This window comes from Saccopteryx leptura, chromosome 6 (genome assembly GCF_036850995.1).
Source record: "Saccopteryx leptura isolate mSacLep1 chromosome 6, mSacLep1_pri_phased_curated, whole genome shotgun sequence".
Classification (NCBI taxonomy): Eukaryota; Metazoa; Chordata; class Mammalia; order Chiroptera; family Emballonuridae; genus Saccopteryx; species Saccopteryx leptura.
This window is the reverse complement of record NC_089508.1, coordinates 138,081,708-138,101,141: the sequence shown is the minus strand read 5'-3', so window position 1 is coordinate 138,101,141 and position 19,434 is coordinate 138,081,708.

Genomic DNA, 19,434 nt, shown 5'->3' with positions numbered 1-19,434 from the left:
TTGAAAAAAATTGCATCTTCTTTCCAGATTGTGCATTCGGTTAACAGAAGCCTCCATGTGACCAGTTCCATGTGCTCATTCAACTTTGGCAACATCTGGATGATGCCTGCAAGGTTTTGGTACAAAGTGCCTATTTATTGCTCATAAAAAAAAATTTACCATGCAATATGCTGAAGGCAGATTTCTTTGTTACCATCAGACCTAAGACAATGAATGAAAGGAGCTAACTTTTGCCTCTCAGGTATAGTTTTGGGGTCTGGTTTAAGAATCTGGTGTAGCATGTCAAAGTGAATAAAAAACTGTTGTTTTAATTGATTAAACATTGCTATTCCCAAAGAAGAGCCACCCAGATGAAACTCAAGGCTCAGAAATAAAGAGCTTTGAAGCTTTGAAACAAAGAAATAAAACTAGTTCCAGTTGCTTTCTGTAATATGTTCATTTTTTTTTCTTGTGGAAAATGATGATTTCCAAACACAACAGTATTTTAATCCAAAAACCTGACTGAATATTTGTTTAACTGTTGTCTGAAGTAGTTTGGCTTTCACACATCACTTACCACCCATGGATTCATGGGAAACTAAATAGGCTATTCACACATAGTCCAGTTATAAAGGAATATATGTCAATGTAGTGACTTTCAATCCATCTCCCACCCAACAGTTCATATTCTACATATATTCTTTGCTAAAGATACATTACCTTTCTAAAATTCAAACAAAGTTCAAGTCTAGATGAATCAATATCTGTATTACTATACATGTTTTCAAATTTTACTTTAAAGCATATAAATTCTGTAGCTTTTGTTCTGATTGAAGAATATTTGTGATATACCCTAATATCATATCCAAGTATGTTTTGGCCATATCCTGGTATTCATAGATGTCAATATCATGAATAACTAGTGAGGAAGTTTTTATTCTGAAATTTGTTCTGAAAATTGAGAGTTAAAGGAAAAAGTTAAACATTTACTCTTTTAGAAGAAACTATAGTTGATTTCCATTTGATAAAAGAAGGCTTTGTTATCATAAGAGAATTCTAGCTAACAAGTGAAGATTATGGAATTTAAAAACCATTTATTCATAAGTAAAGGTATAGATTTCAACTTGGTGACTTTAGTTCATCTTTCATCTTACAATTGATAATTTTATGAATTATCTGTTATAACCCATTACATTAATTAATGAAGAAAGTGAATTGTCTGCAACCTCCTTCTGCCTTCAGGCAAGAAATATCAGGAAATGTAAAAACTATTAGGTAAAAATTGTTGGGGATAGGATATCACAGGTGCCAAAGAATTATCCCAAAGAGTATTTGCTAATCACAATGGGGAATGTGGACCTCAAAATGAGAGAGGTTACTTCCTGAATCAAGAGATCAAAGATAGCAACACTACTGGAGATAAAATCAGTAATTATGAAGCTCCTACTATGATGCAATATTATTTAAGGTGATGCAATAAGTTTCATGGCATCACCTTAAATATTTTTTAAGTGGGAAGAGGGGAGATAGTGAGACAGATTCTTGCATGCTTCCCAACTGGGATCATTCTGGAAACCCCCATCTGGATCCGATGGTCGAATCAACTGACTATTTTTAGTGTTTGAGGCTGACACTCAAACCAATCAAACCACTGGCTGCAAGAGGGAAGAAGGAAAAGAAGGGGGCAAGGAAAAGAAGCAGATTGTCACTTCTCTTGTGTACCCTGACCAAGGATCAAACCAGAGATGTCCATATGCCAAGTCGACAATCTGTCCACTGAGCAAACCCACCAGTGCTATAAATATTCTTATTAAATATATTTAATTTAATTTAATGAAGCCTTTATTTACATTTAACATCTTCACACGAAACATAAGAAACAGAAAAAGCAAGGTAAGTACAGGGAGTCCCAGGTTATGAATGACATAACTGCTATAGGTTTTTTCTTAAGTTGAATCTGTGGCCTTTGTGGTGGTGTAGTGGATAAAGTGTTGAACCTGGAACTCTCAGGTTGCTGGTTCAAAACCCTGGGCTTGCCCAGTCAAGACACATACAGGAGTTGATGCTTCCTCTCCTTCCCTTCTTATCTCTGTCTCTGTCTCTCTCTCTCTTCTCTCTGAAATAAAGTTTAAAAAAAAAAAAGAATTTGGGCCCTGGCCGGTTGGCTCAGTGGTAGAGCGTCGGCCTGGAGTGCAAGAGTCCCAGGTTCGATTCCCAGCCAGGGCACACAGGAGAAGCACCCATCTACTTCTCCACCCCTCCCCCTCTCCTTCCTCTCTTTCTCTCTCTTCCCCTCCCACAGCTGTGGCTCCATTGGAGCAAGGTTGTCCTGGGCGCTGAGGATGGCTCTATGGCCTCTGCCTCAGGCACTAAAATGGCTCTGGTTGCAACAGAGCAACACCCCAGATGGGCAGAGCATTGCCCCCTGGTGGGCATGCCAAGTGGATCCCAGTCGGGCGCATGCGGGAGTCTGTCTGACTACCTCCCCATTTCCAACTTCGGAAAAATACAAAAAAAAAAAAAAAAAAATTTGTATGTGAGTTGGAACAGGTACATTTACCTCTTAAACGCAACTTAGACAGATGTTCGTTTTAACATCATATTTAATTTTACCTTTCTGTGCATATAAATATTTAAACATTTTCAAACCTACAGAACCTCTCATGTGTAACCCAGGACTGCTTGTAATGAAACAAAAGGAAACAATCCAATCACACCCACAGTATAGGGTAGCTGCATTGCTCTCTTCCAAAAAAAGGGAAAAAAATTGGAGAAAAAGTTTGGAGGATTGATCCAGATTTTTAAGAGTAAAAAATCTAAATGTAGCACACAAATCTGAATTAAATTGTGGTTTAAAAATCATTTAGAGTACAACTGAGAAAAGTTGAATATGGACTCACTATTAGAAGATATTAAGAAATCATTGTTCATCCTCTTCAGTGTAATATAGACATGGTGGTTATGTGAGAGAACATAATTTTTGGAGAGAAAAGTGAAGATGTGTTTAAGTTACTTTCAAATGATTTGGTATGAATCATATTTTGACCAAGTTTTCTCAATTTAGCCACAACTTACATTTTGATCTGGATAATTCTTTGTGGTAGAGGTTGTCCTGTGCATTGTAGTGTATTTAATAGGCTCCCTAACCCGTACCTTCTAGATATCAGTGTCAAATACTGCTCCCTGTCCAAGTTGTGACAGACAAGAATATCTTCAGACATTTCTAAATGTTTCTTAGAGGGAAAAATTGCCCCTGGTTCAGAATCACAAACTTATATAAAGCAAAAATATATAGTTAAATTATATAGTTAAATAATTATGGTTAAATGTTAACAGGGTTGGATCTAGGTAAACAGGTGTATGAGTAATCATTAAACCATTCTTTTTCAAAAACATGGTGTTTATATGGGTAATTAGTATGCTGTTCTTTTAACTGCTCTGTAAATTGTAAAAGGTTTCTAATAAAAAGATAAGGAGTAATATGATGTCTTGACCTTACTGCCAGAAATTCTAAATTGTCTTTGAGTAGGGGCTGGGCATTTGTATTTTTCAAAATGTCTCCAAGTGATTCTAAAGTGCAACAAAGATTGGAGACAACTGGATTTAAATGATTTTATAATATACCATCTGAGTTTTTTTCAATTATTTTTATTTATTCATTTTAGAGAAGAGAGAGAGAGAAGAGAGAGAGAGAAGGGGGGAGCAGGAAGCATCAACTCCTATATATGCCTTGACCAGGCAAGCCAAGGGTTTTGAACCAGCGACTTCAGCATTCCAGGTGGACACATAATCCACTGCGCCACCACAGGTCAGGCCCAACTGAGTTTTAATATGACTCTAAGAAATATGAGAACTGTGAAAATAAGGAAAACTATGAAACATAACGTTTAAGTCATACTTTGTGTATTAAACAGAAGGAACACTTTTTACCTATTTGTATCCACAGAAGAATGTAGGATTAAGAGCAAGTAGTGATATAATATCTTATTACCAATGTGTGGTCCACAGACCAGCTGCATCAGTATCACATGGGAGTTTGTTAGAAATGCATAATTTCAGACTACATCCCCAGACCATCTCAGTTAGAATCTGCAATTTAGCAGCAGGTTGGCTCAGTGGATAAAGTGTCGGCCCAACAAGCAGATATCTTGAGTTCGATCTCTGGTCAGGGCACACGTGAGATGCAACCATCTGCTGCTCTTCACTTCCCTCTTCCCTTTCTTTCTCTCTTTCCCTCCCATAATCAGCGACTCAACTGATTCAAATGTGGCCCAGAGGGTGGTTGCTGGATGGATCCTGGTTAGGGTGCATGTGAGAATCTATCTCTCTATCTCTCCTCTTCCCATTAAAAGGGGGAAAAAAAGAGCCCTGGCCAGTTGGCTCAGCAGTCGAGCATGGGTGTGGCATGTGGAAGTCCTGGGTTCAATTCCCTGCCAGGGCACACAAGAGAAGGGCTAATCTGCTTCTGCACCCTCCCCTCTCTCTATCTCTCTCTTCCCCTCCCACATCTAAGGCTCCATGGGAGCAAAGTTGGCCTGGGCTATGAGGACAGTTCCATGGTCTCTGCCTCAGGTACTAGAATGGCTCCAGTTGCAGTAGAGCACCATCCCAGAGTGGCCAAGCATTGCCCCCAGGTGGGCATGCCAGGTGGATCCCAGTTGGCTGCATGCGGGATTGTGCCTGCCTGCAGCCGCCCTACTTCTCACTTCGGAAAAATACAAAAAAAAAAAAAAAAGAGAATCTGCAGTAATATACAGAAAGATAGCTGAGCTAATCTCTTTAGTAGTCACATCAGTGAGAGTTAAAGTAAAAGCCAAACAACCAGTTAAAAGGTAAAAAACATTTAGTCAAATAAACCATAGTGTATAAAGCTTGATTAACTAATTCAGGGGTCCCCAAACTTTTTACACAGGGGGCCAGTTCACTGTCCCTCAGACCGTTGGAGGGCTGGACTATAAAAAAAAAAACTATGAACAAATCCCTATGCACACTGCACATATCTTATTTTAAAGTAAAAAAAACGAAACGGGAACAAATACAATATTTAAAATAAAGAACAAGTAAATTTAAATCAACAAACTGACCAGTATTTCAATGGGAACTATGGGCCTGCTTTTAGCTAATGAGATGGTCAATGTGCTTCTCTCACCTACCACCAATGAAAGAGGTGCCCCTTCCGGAAGTGCAGCGGGGGCCGGATAAATGGCCTCAGGGGGCCGCATGTGGCCCGCGGGCCGTAGTTTGGGGACCCCTGAACTAATTGATAGTCTTGGTGTTGAACAGAATGGGATCACAAAGCCCATGGTCTCTTTCTTCCTCTGGAATGGTACCTTCTTTTTAGGAATCCCTTTTTCAAACAACTAAAGACCCCTCAATCACTTTCATTCTCAAAATTTTATGAGTGCTCTTCCTTTATTCTCCCTAAACTATTTATATACAATATTAATAAACTCAAAATGTACTACTTATTTTTCTAGAACTAGAAATACCTTTAGCATTTGAAGCAGAATGATCTGATAAAGAAAACTAAGTAGCAGAAAAAGTCAAGAACATTTGTTTTTCTATTATGTAAGGCACAGAAATAAAATTTATCTCTACTGTTCACATTCAAAGGTCTGATCTCTTATGATGATGTGGTTTATGGTGTCTATGCTATCCCTGTCTCCACCCTATTAGTTGAGGTAGAAATAAAGGCCAGGAAGATGGATGATCTCCACCCTTCTCCAACAGAAAATAGCTCTAAGATATACTTACTATTCCTGCCTCCCTTTCTCTGTTAAATGTTTCAAGAGATGAAATATTCATTGCATCCCTTTGACTACTTCAGAACACAACAGGCTTCTCGTTAGGAATTATTTTTGGTAACTCTAACAAATTTTTTCCTTGTACAATTCCATCTAATTATCCTGTACTACAACCATTTAGAGTACCCAAGCCAGCTTCTCTCTTTCTCTGTTGCTACACTCTCCAAATATAGCTTCTGTAGTCAGAATCAGCTATCTTGCCCTTTCTTAGTCACAGCCCAGGTGCCTATGATGAGAAGAATGCATCTGTCAAAATGAGTCCACAATAGACATAATGAGTAGGTGAAATACTTCTCTTCCCTCCTACATTTTTTCTGAAAGATGAAAGGGAGAAGAATTCTGTATAATTTCTTACTGGAAAAGGAATTTACCTTTCATGGTGTTCTACATGACTCAAAATCTAATCTGCTCTTGCTTATTAGGATTTAGGGATTGAAAGGTTTGTGTATCTTTCTTGTGATAATAACAGCATAATTTGAATCTAGATTTTGATCTCTATCTCCTGACTGTCCAAGGAATATTGGATATTGCATAGAAATTTTTCCACTATTGTTATCATTCAAACTACTTTATATCTTATTTAGCTAGATAGAAATATATACAGTAAATGGAGAGCTACCCTTTGTAAATTATCCTCCAGTTTTGTTTATCTGTTTCTTCAAAGGATACACTTCTAGGCCTAAGGGGTTAATTTTCTTTTAGAATCAAAAGAAATGCAAATGACGCAAAGCAAACAGAAGTAAACATTTAAATCTTCTGGTTGGAAAGGCTGTGTAGTTAATTAAAAAAAGAGGAAGCCACCACTGGTTTGCATGAGAATTTGTGGCAGGCTGCTGTTGTTAAATTAGGATCATCCATTCATTGCTGAATTTGATTTCACTACACTTCTTGCTTTAGTTCTAGAGTGGGAGCTAAGCCAATTGGGAGATTTACAGTCTTCCCCATCTGCTTGTGCCAACACATGGATCTTGGGAAGGTATTTGATGGTATTTATACGTTTTCAATAAGAAAAACCTGTCTGTGGTGTAAGTTCACTTTTTGTACCCTCCTTTTAACTTTCATTTGGCTATGAATTTGGCTTCTTTGTTGTTTCATGACTAATATGACCATCTGTGACATTACGTATCAACATAGCAATGTAACATATTAAGCACAGGAAAACTCAGAATGCTTGAGTCTGTCCAAGCATTTGTTACTTAAAGTTCCATGCCTGCTTTCTAGCCACCTGAAGCATTTCCCAAGTTCCTGTTGACATGATATCATATAATTAATCAAAACATATTTTGTCATTAAGAAATAGAACTCAAAACCTGTGGCACAACAAGCATTCTGTAAGCTGTCTTTAAGAGCAAGGCCTAAAGAGCAATGGTTTTTGCCATCATTGGCTGTCTCGGTGGGAAGGACTTCCTGGAGTACTACCAACCCCAGTGAGAAGTGGCTATTGACAGAATCAACTTTATTCCCTTTTACAAAAGAACCTAAAGTTCTATAATATAATCACCAGCCAGAGGTCAGAATCTGACATCCTTCTCCAAGGATCATGGGTTTATCCAAAGCACTACCTGACACCAGGCCCAAAGATCTACAAAGAGCATTGTACTGCCTAGAACCATGATGGCGAACCTTTTTATAAAAACCACCCACTTTTGCAGTGCTGGTCAACCTGGTCCCTCCCGCCCACAAGTAGGCATTCCAGCTTTCGTGGTGGGCCAATCGCAGCGCCTTTGATTGCTCCACTACCGCCCACCATGAAAGCTGGACCACTCCTGAACTAGGAAGAAAGACACAGAGACTTAAAGGTTTGGACAATTAATATATTACAATGGATAGATCAAGTGTGCAATCAAAATATATAACCTACCTTCCCCTTAGGTATATATTTGCCACCCAAAATAGTGTAGTTCATGTATACTTATGTAATCTTAACTGATGAATCAATTTTCTTTTCATTTCCTATATTTCCGTAAGTGTAAAGAGTGTACTAATTCTGTTGAGTTTTCCAAAGGCAGTGTAGTTCAGGAGTGCTAAAGGGTGGCTAAGACACTACTGGTGCTATGTGTTGACAGTGGGATATTAGGCACAGGTTACTGTTTTGTTCTATGTTCTTATCTTAGAGTTCTGAAAGTGACTTTAGTTTTGGTTTGAGTTTACTTGTGAAATATAAAAAAAAAAAGGCTCATAGCATGAATAATTTTTGGCAGAACTTACTTTCTCTAAAACAAAGAGAATTTTAGCAGAATTTACTTTTTCTAAAAAGACTTTCTGGCCTTGAGGCTGGTCTCCCAGACTGTGGCCTTGGGCTAGCTTTGCAAGGTTGCAGGTATTCTCAGAACGTTTCTCCCTGAATTAACCTTATAGATAAACATTGTAAGAAAGCTTGTTTCACTGCTTTATCCTACTGGTATGCTTCTTCTCCTCCCGATTCCTCAATGAATATGTAATTTTGTCTTTAAAACCTAGTCTCGGACTGTAGTCAGGACTGCACGATTTGAAAGGCTTTGGCCTCTATGCTGTCTGCATGCAGCTAGCTAATAAAGACTCTTTAATTTCTTAATTTGGCTTCTTGATTGCATGGCAGGACATTTGTTTCTCACTGTCCCAGTACAACAAATGGAGGCCACAGTGAGATAAGTGTCCTCTGGACACGTTTGTCTTTTTGTCTTTGCCACACAAGTGGGGTGGTTGACCTTGGCCTGACTGCCAGGAATGGAAACCCAGCAGAGGAGGCACCACCTGAGATGATCCAGGGCCCTGGTGGTCTTTTCTGTCTGGCCGATAGTCAGCCACAAACAATCAGCATGCCCATCCACCCATTTGGAGTCATCAGGAAAGCCTCTGGAGGTAAGCAGAGCAGATTTGCAATTTGCTCAATCTGTGGTTTGTTTGTGGCTAGCCATTTGTACTATTGTGATCGAGGATTAGACGTAATTGGACTCACACAATAGGCTCTCCAGTGCCAAGACGCTGGCAGAGAGTAATTTTGAAGAGGGATTTGCATGCTCTTAGGAGGACAGTTGCTGGGATGAGATCGCACCTCAAGCTTCCTGGGACATATTTGGATTTGCTCCCTCATATGATTGCCCTCTGCTTGCTTTGTCACTTTTGTTTATTTTTACAGGATATTTGTAAAGCCAGTAACCAGGGCTACCATCGCAGCCACCTGGCCCATGCAGGTTTGCATTGGATTTGGAAAGACAGTAATGAAACAACAGAGCCGTGAACTGGTGGGCCATTATCTTTAATCTTAGCTTGCACCCAGCAGGCAAATAAAAACACACACTGGGCTCCAAAACCCACTCATTCAGTGCTCACAAAGCTACTGACTTATTCGAGTGTCCTAGAATCAAAGGTGTCTACCTCACCAGCCTCATTCTCTTTTGTTCCCCTTCTCCTTCTCTCTGCACAAACTCTGCACTAACTGGCTTCTCCTTTAGCACTCTGCCATCTTGGCTGCCTCTCTCCTCTCCTCCATGTGGTCTTACTCTGCTCTGCTCTCTGCTCTAATGATAATCTCAGGAACCGAGAGACCAAGCTCCCAGACTGCCCCACTTTATAGTGCAGAAATCAAAACATTTAATCCAATATACAAAATAGGGAAGTCTCTAATACAAAGTTTCTTATCTAAGGCATGATGGGATTGCACCACCCCACATCAAAAGGGGTGGGAAAAGCTTAGTCCCAAAACCAAGCCCCAGGCTATGAGGATCCTGCTTGCCCACAGCCCACCCCCAACACACATTAATATTACCTGGGTGATGGCTTCCATGTGGGCAGCGCCATCTTTAACAAAGTGAGCATAATATATTTTATCTGCCCAACAATATCCTAAAAGACATCTCCTGGTTTGGTCCCTCTTCAGGGTCTCCTTCTTACATTCTTCACTAGATAGAGGACCTTTATTTTCAAAGGTCCCTTTCTGATTTTACTCCTGCTGAGATCTTGTTTTTTTATTTCATTTTGTTATTCTGCCTCTATGCTGAAAACCCCTGAATGAATGTGTGAATAAGGAGCTCGGGTACCTGAGCCTGAGTTTCCAATTTGTGGCTTTTCACGGGCACCCCCTTCCTTTTTGTCTGAAAGTTTTTTGTCCTTTGATTGTCCAGGATATAATCCAGCAGGGGACATTTTAGAAAACTAGCACAAACCTCAGTTCTTGATCCCTTTTGTGATCTTGGGAAGCTCATTTGTACTCATATTGTTTGTAACAATAGGGGGAGGGCAGAGTAAGACTCAAACTCCTCTTGAATGTAGGCTTAAGAATTTCAAAATTGGATTTTCTGATGATTATGGTATAAAACTAATCAAGGGGAGACTTTGAACTCTTTGTGAACTAGAATGGACATCCTTTAGGGTAAAATGACCAAAACAGGGCTCATTAGATCCTGGAGATGTCAGAGCTATATAGAATGTAATAGCTAAGCTATTGGGCCACCAAGACCAGTTCCCATATATAGATCAGTGGAGGGCCCTATTAGAGAATCCCCTTCCCTGGATAAGAAGGTCATCATGTTTTGCAAGCAACAGCCCCAAAATTAGAAAAGAAGGTCCCTGTTTTACAAGCTATTCATAAGATTTAGAATTGCCCCTTGGGTATCTTCCTCTATCAGTTCCACCCACTTCAGAAAGCCCAGAGCCAATACCTAGATGGACTAGGAGGCAAGAAAATAAATGAAGCAGAGCTCCTCTTACCCTTAAGAGAAGAGCCTTATCTTGTTTACATCCCTTTTTCCTCCAGTGACTTGTATAATTGGAAGGCTCAGAATCTCCCTTTCTCAGGGAAGCCTCAGGCTCTAACAGGACTGTTGGAATCTGTGCAGCACATGCATCGCCCCACTTGGGACAATTGCCAGCAGCTTTTAGTTACCTTATATACTACTGAAGAGAGAGAAAGAATCAAATCAGAGGCCAGAAAACCTGTCATGCTAGGGCAAAATGGTTCTGAGGAGGACAATTGGGACTACCTTGAGAAGGTGTTCCCCATTGTCTGGCCTAAATAGGACCCTAACAGTAGTGTGGGATGGGAAGCTTTTAAAAATTTTTATGAGTTACTGTTAGCCAGGATCAGAGGAGCTGATAAGAAACCAATGAATTTGTCTAAGGCGTCAGAAGTTATCCAGGGCTCCCAGGAAACTCCCTCAGCTTTCTTAGAGAGACTGCAAAATGCTTACAGGGTCTACACATCTCTAGATCCTGAAGCACCAGAAAATGCTAAGGCAGTTAACTTAGCTTTTGAGTCATGGACCGCTCCAGATATTAGGAGGAAGCTACAAAAATTAGAAGGCTTCCTGGTGATAGCAATTTCCCAATTGTTAGGAGTAACAAAAAAGAAAAAAAGAGTTTATAATAACAGAGACACCCTTGAGGAGAAAGAGACTAAGAAAATGATACAGGTAGTTGTAGCTATTTTAGAACACCAGAATAAGAAGAAAGGGAAGCATGAGTTAAGCAGAAATCAGTGTACTTATTGTAAAGAAGGAAGACATTAGAGGAAAGACTGTCCAAAAGTAGACTTCCTCACTAGCACTAGAGCTTTCTCACTCTGTTCTCACTGCCCTCCTTGGACTGCTCTCGGGGGAGCAAGTACTCATCTCCTATTAAAATACTGTTAGAAGCTGGTATTCTTGTTCCTTGTCAATCCCAGTAGAATGCTCCTTTACTGCTTATCCAGAAGCCAGATACCAAAGGCTATAATCCAGACCAGAATTTACAAGAGGTAAATTAATGGGTTAAGACAATACACCCAACTATGCCTAATCCCTACACACTTTTAAGCCTGTTGTCACTGGACTTGAAATTTTACACAGTCTTAGATTTGAAAGATGTTTTCTTTAGTATGCCCCTGGCCCCTGTAAGTCAACCCATCTTTGCCTTCAACTGGAATGACCAAGAGGCAGGCACTTCAGGAAAACTGACCTGGACCAGATTACCACAGGGTTTCAAGAATTCACTGACCCTCTTTGACGAGGCATTACATCAGGACCTGCTCACCTTCCCCCAGGAACATCCAGAATGCACGCTGCACAGTACATAGATGATTTGCTTCTAGCTGCAGAAATGAAAGTAAGCTGCGAAATAGCCACTGAGAGACTTTTACAAACACTGCAGACTCTGGGGTACTTGGTGTCAGCACAACTCTGCCCCTCTAAAGTGACCTATCTAGGCTACCACACTGAGGCAGGGAAGCGTACTCTCTCCTCCAGTCATATAGGGGCAATCATTCGGATCCCAACCCCCAATAGCAAGAGACAAGTTCGAGAATTTCTTGGGGCTGTTGGAACTGCAAGTTATGGATCCCTAGATTTTCAGAGATAGCCAAGCCTTTATACTCCTATACAACAGGAACCCAATAGTTAATTTAGACAGATAAGAAACAAGAAGATTTAAACTGTCTCAGCGCCATAGCAGCCACTGCCATACTAGTGAGAGAGGCAGATAAACCAATCATAGAGCAAGAACTGTTCCTGACAGCCCCACATGCAGTAGAGACTTGGCTTGGGAAACTCCAGAAAAGTAGATATTTAATATTAGGACCACACAGTATCAGGCTCTGCTCATAGATTAGCCTTGCAATAAGTTTGTCCAGACAGGCTATCAATCCAACAAGCCTGATGCCTGATGAAGAACCAAGCATCACCTTGCATGACCGCTCTGAAGTGTTAGACTCTTTTCAAACTGCAAGACCAGACCTTACTGATGTACCTCTATTTAATGCAGAAGTACAGCTATTCACTGATGTCAGCAATTTTGTCCTAGATGGGGTTCAATATGCTGGAGCAGCTGTAGTGACTCCTGATGAGACCAGATAGGCCCAAGTCTTGCCCCACAGGACCTAGGCTCAGTGGGCAGAACTTATCGCTCTCACCCAGGCATTGAGGTAGGCCAAAAGAAAGAATGTCAACATTTACACTGACAGTGGGTATGCTACTACTACTGCCCAGGTTCACGCAGCAATCTATAAGGAGAGAGAATTCCTGACATCTGCTAGTAAGGACATCAAAAACAAAAAAGAAATTTTAGCTTTACTAGAAGCCAGGTTGTTGCTAGACACTGTAGCCCTTATTCATTGCCCAGGACACTAGAAAGGGGACTCAATAGAGGCAAAAGGAAATTGGGCAGCTAATAAGGCAGCCAAAGAAGTTGCATTAAAACCAGTAGGGCCTTTAGAAATTTTAGTAACTTTACCAGAGTGGCAGGAAGAGAGTATAATCTAGGAGGCAAAAGGAGAATCATTTGGAGAGACAGCCACCCTAACCCCTGGGATGAGTCACTCCCCAAATCTGAAGTGAATATTTCCCCCAGAAACAGCAATACCAGCAAAGGGAAGCAGGACACCAGCCAAACAAGCTCTCCCACAGCACTCAGAGCAGAGTCACTTAGAAGGAGGGAGCTTTTGGGTCTACAGTAGTGAGTCATAGGGTCGGAACTGCAGCTCCCGCACCCCACACGGCTGAGGATCACTGGAGGTTGGGCGGTGGCAGGATGCAGAGGCGTGGTTCTGTCGGCAGGGGCAGAAGCCAGCTGGCTGCCACTGAGCTCAGGTGTGAGCTCAGTCTGCCCGGTTGCAAAGGAGGGGGCATGCAAAAGCGGTCAAGCCAGCTGCCTGCAGCCTGCAATCCAGCCTGAGGGAGAAGGGCGAAAACCCCAGAATGGGTAGAGACCAGCCCTTGAGCAAGGGCGCAGGAGCCCAGCCTTGCCCCACCCGTGGAACTGAGGCTTGTGGCCTGACTTGGGAGCCGGCTCCTCCTGGGGGGGGGGGTGGAGCCAAAATCCAGAAAAGGCAGAGTCTCACTACTGAGCATGGGCACGCATTACCGCCTGGCCTGTGGATCCAAGGTTAGCAGCTATTCCACAAGCGGGCTCCTCCTGCAAGGGTGGGGCAAAAGCCCGGAAACAGGCGGAGACCCGCAGCTGAGCAAAGGTGCTCGCCACTGTCCTCAGGGCCAAGCATAATGCCACCCACGGGGATGGGGCAAAGGCCAAGGCCACCAAGGCTTGTACACCCGAGCACGAGATCACAACCACTCCCAGTGAAGGAGAGGTAGAAACCACAGCAACAACCCCAGTGGGCAGGCACCAGCAACGCCCAAACCCAAAAGCCCTAGGCAGCAACAGAAGAGGGGGTGGCGGACCTACAGACAGACCATACCTAGGGAACAGAGGCCAAACCCAGTAGACTCGAGAGGACAAAACCCTCCTTTACACAGAGAAAATGCAAAGGCAGAGAATTGCAACACAAATGAATCAGGAGAAATCCCCAGAAAAGGACCTGAATGAATCAGATATAACCAAAATACCAGATGCAGAGTTTAAAATAATGATTGTTAGGATGCTCAAAGATATTAGAACAACAATAGATGGTCATTAGAACACCTAAATAAAAAGATAGCAGATATAAAAATGGACATTGAAATAATAAAAAGAACCAGTCAGAAATGACAAATACAATATCTGAAATAAAGAACACATGGAAGGAATTAAAAGCAGGATGGATGAAGCAGAGAATCGAATCAGCGAGTTAGAGGACACAATAAATAAAGACATAGAAGCAGAACAGAAAAAAAGAAAAGAGACTCAAAAAGTCTGAGAAAACTCTAAGACAGCTCTGTGACAACATGAAGAGAAATAACATCCACATCATAGGGGTTCCTGAAGATGAAGGGAAAGAACAAGGAATAAAAACTTTGTTCAAGCATATCATAGCTGAAAACTTCCCTTAATTAAGGCAGGAAAACATCTCACATGTTCAAGAAGCACAGAGAACTCCATTAAAGAGAAACCCAAAGAAACCAACACCAAGACACATCATAATTAAAATACCAAAGCTAAGTGAAAAGAGAAAATATTAAAAGCTGCTAGAGAAAAAAAAGGCTATCACCTACAAAGGAGTCCCCATAAGAATGACTTCTGACTTCTCAACAGAAACACTTGAGGCCAGAAGGAAATGGCAAGAAATATTCAAAGTAATGGAGAACAAGAACCTATAACCGAGACTACTTTATCCAGCAAGCCTATCATTTGAAATTGAAGGAGAAATAAAAAGCTTTTCAGACAAAAAAAAAAAAAAAACTCAAGGAATTTACTACAACCAAACCAAGGTTGCAAGAAATGCTATGGGACCTGTTGTAAACAGATCAAAGGAGAAAAAGAATACAGCAAAAGAGGAATACAGTTTTAAAGAATAAAATGGCAATAAAAAATTACATATCAATAACCTTAAATGTAAATGGATTAAATGATCCAATCAAAAGACATAGGGTAGCTGCATGGATATGAAAACAGGACCCATACATATGCTGTCTACAAGAGACACACCTTAAATCAAAAGATGCACATAAACTGAAGATAAAAGAATGGAAAAAAAAATATTTCACACAAATGGATATTTAAAAAAAGCTGGGGGAGCAATACTTATATCAGACAAAATGGATTTCAAAACAAAAACTATAGTTAGAGATAAAGAAGGCCACTACATAATGATAAAGGGAGCAATCCAACAGGAAGATATAACCAATAAAAATATCTACGCACCCAATATAGGAGCACATAAATATATAAAGCAGACTTTGATGGATATAAAGGGTGAGATTAACAGCAAAACTATAATAGTAGGGGATTTCAATACCCGATTAACATCACTAGATAGATCCTCAAGAAATAAAATTAACAAAGAACAGCAGACTTAAAAGACATACTAGATCAACTAGATTTAATAGATATCTTCAGAACATTTCACCCTAAAACAGCAGAATATACATTTTTTCAAGTGCTCATGGCACACCCTCTAGAATAGACCACATGTTAGGACACAAAAGTGGTCTCAACAAATTTAAGAAGATTGAAATCATACCTAGCACTTTCTCTGATCACAATGGCATGAAACTAGAAATCAACCACAACAGAAAAACTGAAAAATATTCAAGCACTTGGAAACTAAATAGCATGTTATTAAATAACAAATGGGTAAACAATGAGATCAAAGAAGAAATAAAAAATTCCTAGAAACAAATGATACTGAGCGTACATCAACTCAAAATTTATGGGACACAGCAAAAGCAGTCTGGAGAGGGAAGTTTATAGCATTACAGGCATACCTCAAGAAGCTAGAAAAAGCTCAAATAAAAAACTTGACCCTACATCTAAAAGAACTAGAAAAAGAACAGCAAGTAAAGCAAAGAGGTAGTAGAAGGAAGGAAATAACAAAGATTAGAGCAGAAATAAATGACATACAGGCTAAACAATACAGAAGATCAATGAAACCAGGAGCTGGTTCTTTGAAAAGGTAAACAAGATCAATGAACCTTTAACCAGACCCACCAAGAAAAAAAGAGAACGGACTCAAATAAATAAAATCAGAAACAAGAGTGGAGAAATAACAACTGACACAACAGAAATACAAAATATTGTAAGAAAATACTATGAAGAACTTATGCCAAAAAACTAGACAACCTAGATGAAATGGACAAATTCCTTGAAACATATAATCTTCCAAAAATTAATCTGGAAGAATCAGAAAACCTAAACAGACCAATTACAACAAATGAGATAGAAATAGTCATCAAAAAACTCCCCCAAAAGAAAAGTCCTGAGCCTGATGGCTTCACAAGTGAATTCTACCAAATATTCAAAGAAGAACTAACTTCTATTCTTCTCAAGCTATTTCAAAAAATTCAAGAGGAAGGAAGACTTCCAAGTTCCTTTTATGAGGCAAACATAATTCCGATTCCAAAACCAGGCAAAGACAACACAAAGAAAGAAAACTATAGGTCAATATCCCTGATGAATTTAGATGCTAAAATTCTCAACAAAATATTAGCAAACCAGATCCAGCAATATATGAAAAAAATCATACACCATGATCAAGTGGAATTTATTCTTGGGAGGCAAGACTGGTACAATATTCACAAATCAATCAGTGTGATTCATCACATAAACAAAAGGAAGGACAAAAACCACATGATAATTTCAATAGATGCAGAAAAAGCATTTGATAAAATCCAGCACCCATTCATGATCAAACCTCTCAACAAAGTGGGAATACAGGGAACATATCTCCACATGATAAAGGCCATGTATAACAAACCCACAGCCAACATCATTCTCAATAGGAAAAAATTAAAAGCAATCTCATTAAGATCAGGAATAAGGCAGGGGTGCCCCCTTTCACCACTCTTATTCAACATAGTTCTGGAAGTCCTAGCCACAGGAATCAGACAAGAAAAAGGAATAAAAGGCATCCAAATTGGAAAAGAAGAGGGGAAACTATCATTATTTGCAGATGATATGATATTGTATATAGAAAACCCTAAAGTCGCAGTCAAAAAATTACTAGACCTGATAAATGAATTCAGCATCGTGGCAGGATATAAAATTAATACTCAGAAATCAGAGGCATTTTTATACACTAACAATGAACTGTCAGAAAGAGAAATATATGAATCAATCCCTTTTCCCATTGCAACCAAAAAAATAAAGTACCTAGGAATAAATTTAACCAGTGAGATTAAAGACTTGTACTCCGAAAATTATAAAACATTGATAAAAGAAATCAGGGAAGATACAAACAAGTGGAGGCATATACCATGCTCATGGTTAGGAAGAATAAACATCATTAAAATGTCTATATTACCCAAAGCAATTTATAAATTCAATGTAATACCGATTAAAATACCAATGACTTACTTCAAAGATATAGAACACATATCCCCAAAATTTATATGGAACCAAAAGAGAACATGAATAGCCTCAACAGTCTTGAAAAGGAAGAATAAAGGAGGAGGTATCATACTTCCGGATATCAAGTTATAATATAAGGCCATTGTACTCAAAACAGCCTGGTACTGGCATAAGAACAGGCATATAGATCAATGGAACAGAACAGAGAGCCCAGAAATAAACCTACATCTTTATGGACAACTGATATTTGACAAAGGAGGTAAGAGCATACATTGGAGTAAAGATAGCCTCTTCAACAAATGGTGTTGGGAAAATTGAACAGCTACCTGCAAAAAAATGAAACTAGACCACCAACTTACACCACTCACAAAAATAAACTCAAAATGGATAAAAGACTTAAATGTAAGCCGTGAAACCATAAGCATCTTAGAAGAAAACATAGGCAGTAAGTGCTCTGACATCTCTCGCAGCAATATATTTGCCAATTTGTCTCCACAGGCAAGTGAAATAAAAGACGGGATAAACAAATGGGACTTTATCAAACTAAAAAGCTTCTGCACAGCTAAAGACAATAAGAACAGAATAAAAAGACAAACTACATAATGGGAGAATATATTTGACAATGTGTCTGATAAGGGGTTAATAACCAAAATTTATAAAGACCTTGTAAAACTCAATACCAGGAAGACAAACAATCCAATCAAAAAATGAGCAAAAGAAATGAATAGACACTTCTCCAAAGAGGACATACAAATGGCCAATAGGCATATGAAAAAATGCTCAACATCACTAATCATTAGAAAAATGCAAATTAAAACTACAATGAGATATTACCTCACACCAGTCAGAATGGCGCTCATCAACAAAACAACACAGAATAAGTGCTAAGGAGGGTGTGGAGAAAAGGGAACCCTTCTGCACTGCTGGTGGCAATGCAAACTGGTGCAGCCACTGTGGAGAACAGTATGGAGATTCCTCAAGAAATTAAAAATCAAACTCCATTTTGACCCAGCTATCCCACTTTTAGGAATATACCCCAAGGACACCATAGCACTGATTGAAAAGAAGAATGCACCCCCATGTTTATGGCAGCATTGTTTACAATAGCAGAGATCTGGAAACAGCCCAAGTGTCCATCAGAGGATGAGTGGATTAAAAAGCTTTGGTACATATATACTATAAAATACTACTCAGCCATAAGAAATGATGACAATGGATCTTTTACAACAACATGGATGGACCTTGATAACATTATACTGAGCGAAATAAGTAAATCAGAAAAAACTAAGAACCATATAATTCCATACATAGGTGGGACATAAAAATGAGACTCAGAGACATGGACAACAGTGTTGGAGTTACAGAGTGGGGGGGGGGGAGGTGGTGGAGGGGGTTGGGGGAGGGGAGGGGCACAAAGAAAATCAGTTAGAAGATGACAGAAGATAATTTTATCAATATCACCCCACTAAAATAAATTTTAAAAAAAAGAATTTGTCTCAAGGCTAAAACAGGCAGTTAGAAGAATAGTATAAGAATGCTAATTCTGCTTCTCAGGCCACATCCTGCAAAAGGGGCCCCCCCAAAATTGGTGATTTGGCTCCTCTGATTTTGCCAATTGGATTTAAAAAAATAGGTCAGGAATGCCCTGAAATGGAACTAACAATACATGGGCATAAATTGAAAGGTATTTTAGATACTGGAGCTGATGTATCTGTTATTGCTAAGCTACATTGGCCTCCTTCCTGGCCCACTCATGCAGTAGCCACAGAATTACAAGGTATAGGGCAGAGTAAATCCCCTCAACAAAGTTCTAGTTTTCTACATTGGGAAGATTAAGAAGGTCATTATGGATTTTTTTAAGCCTTATGTGCTCCCTGGATGGCCAGTTAATTTGTGGAGTAGAGATGTTTTGAAAAATATGAGAGCATTGCTTGTCAGTCCTAATGGTTTAGTCAGTACTCAGATGCTTGATCGGGGA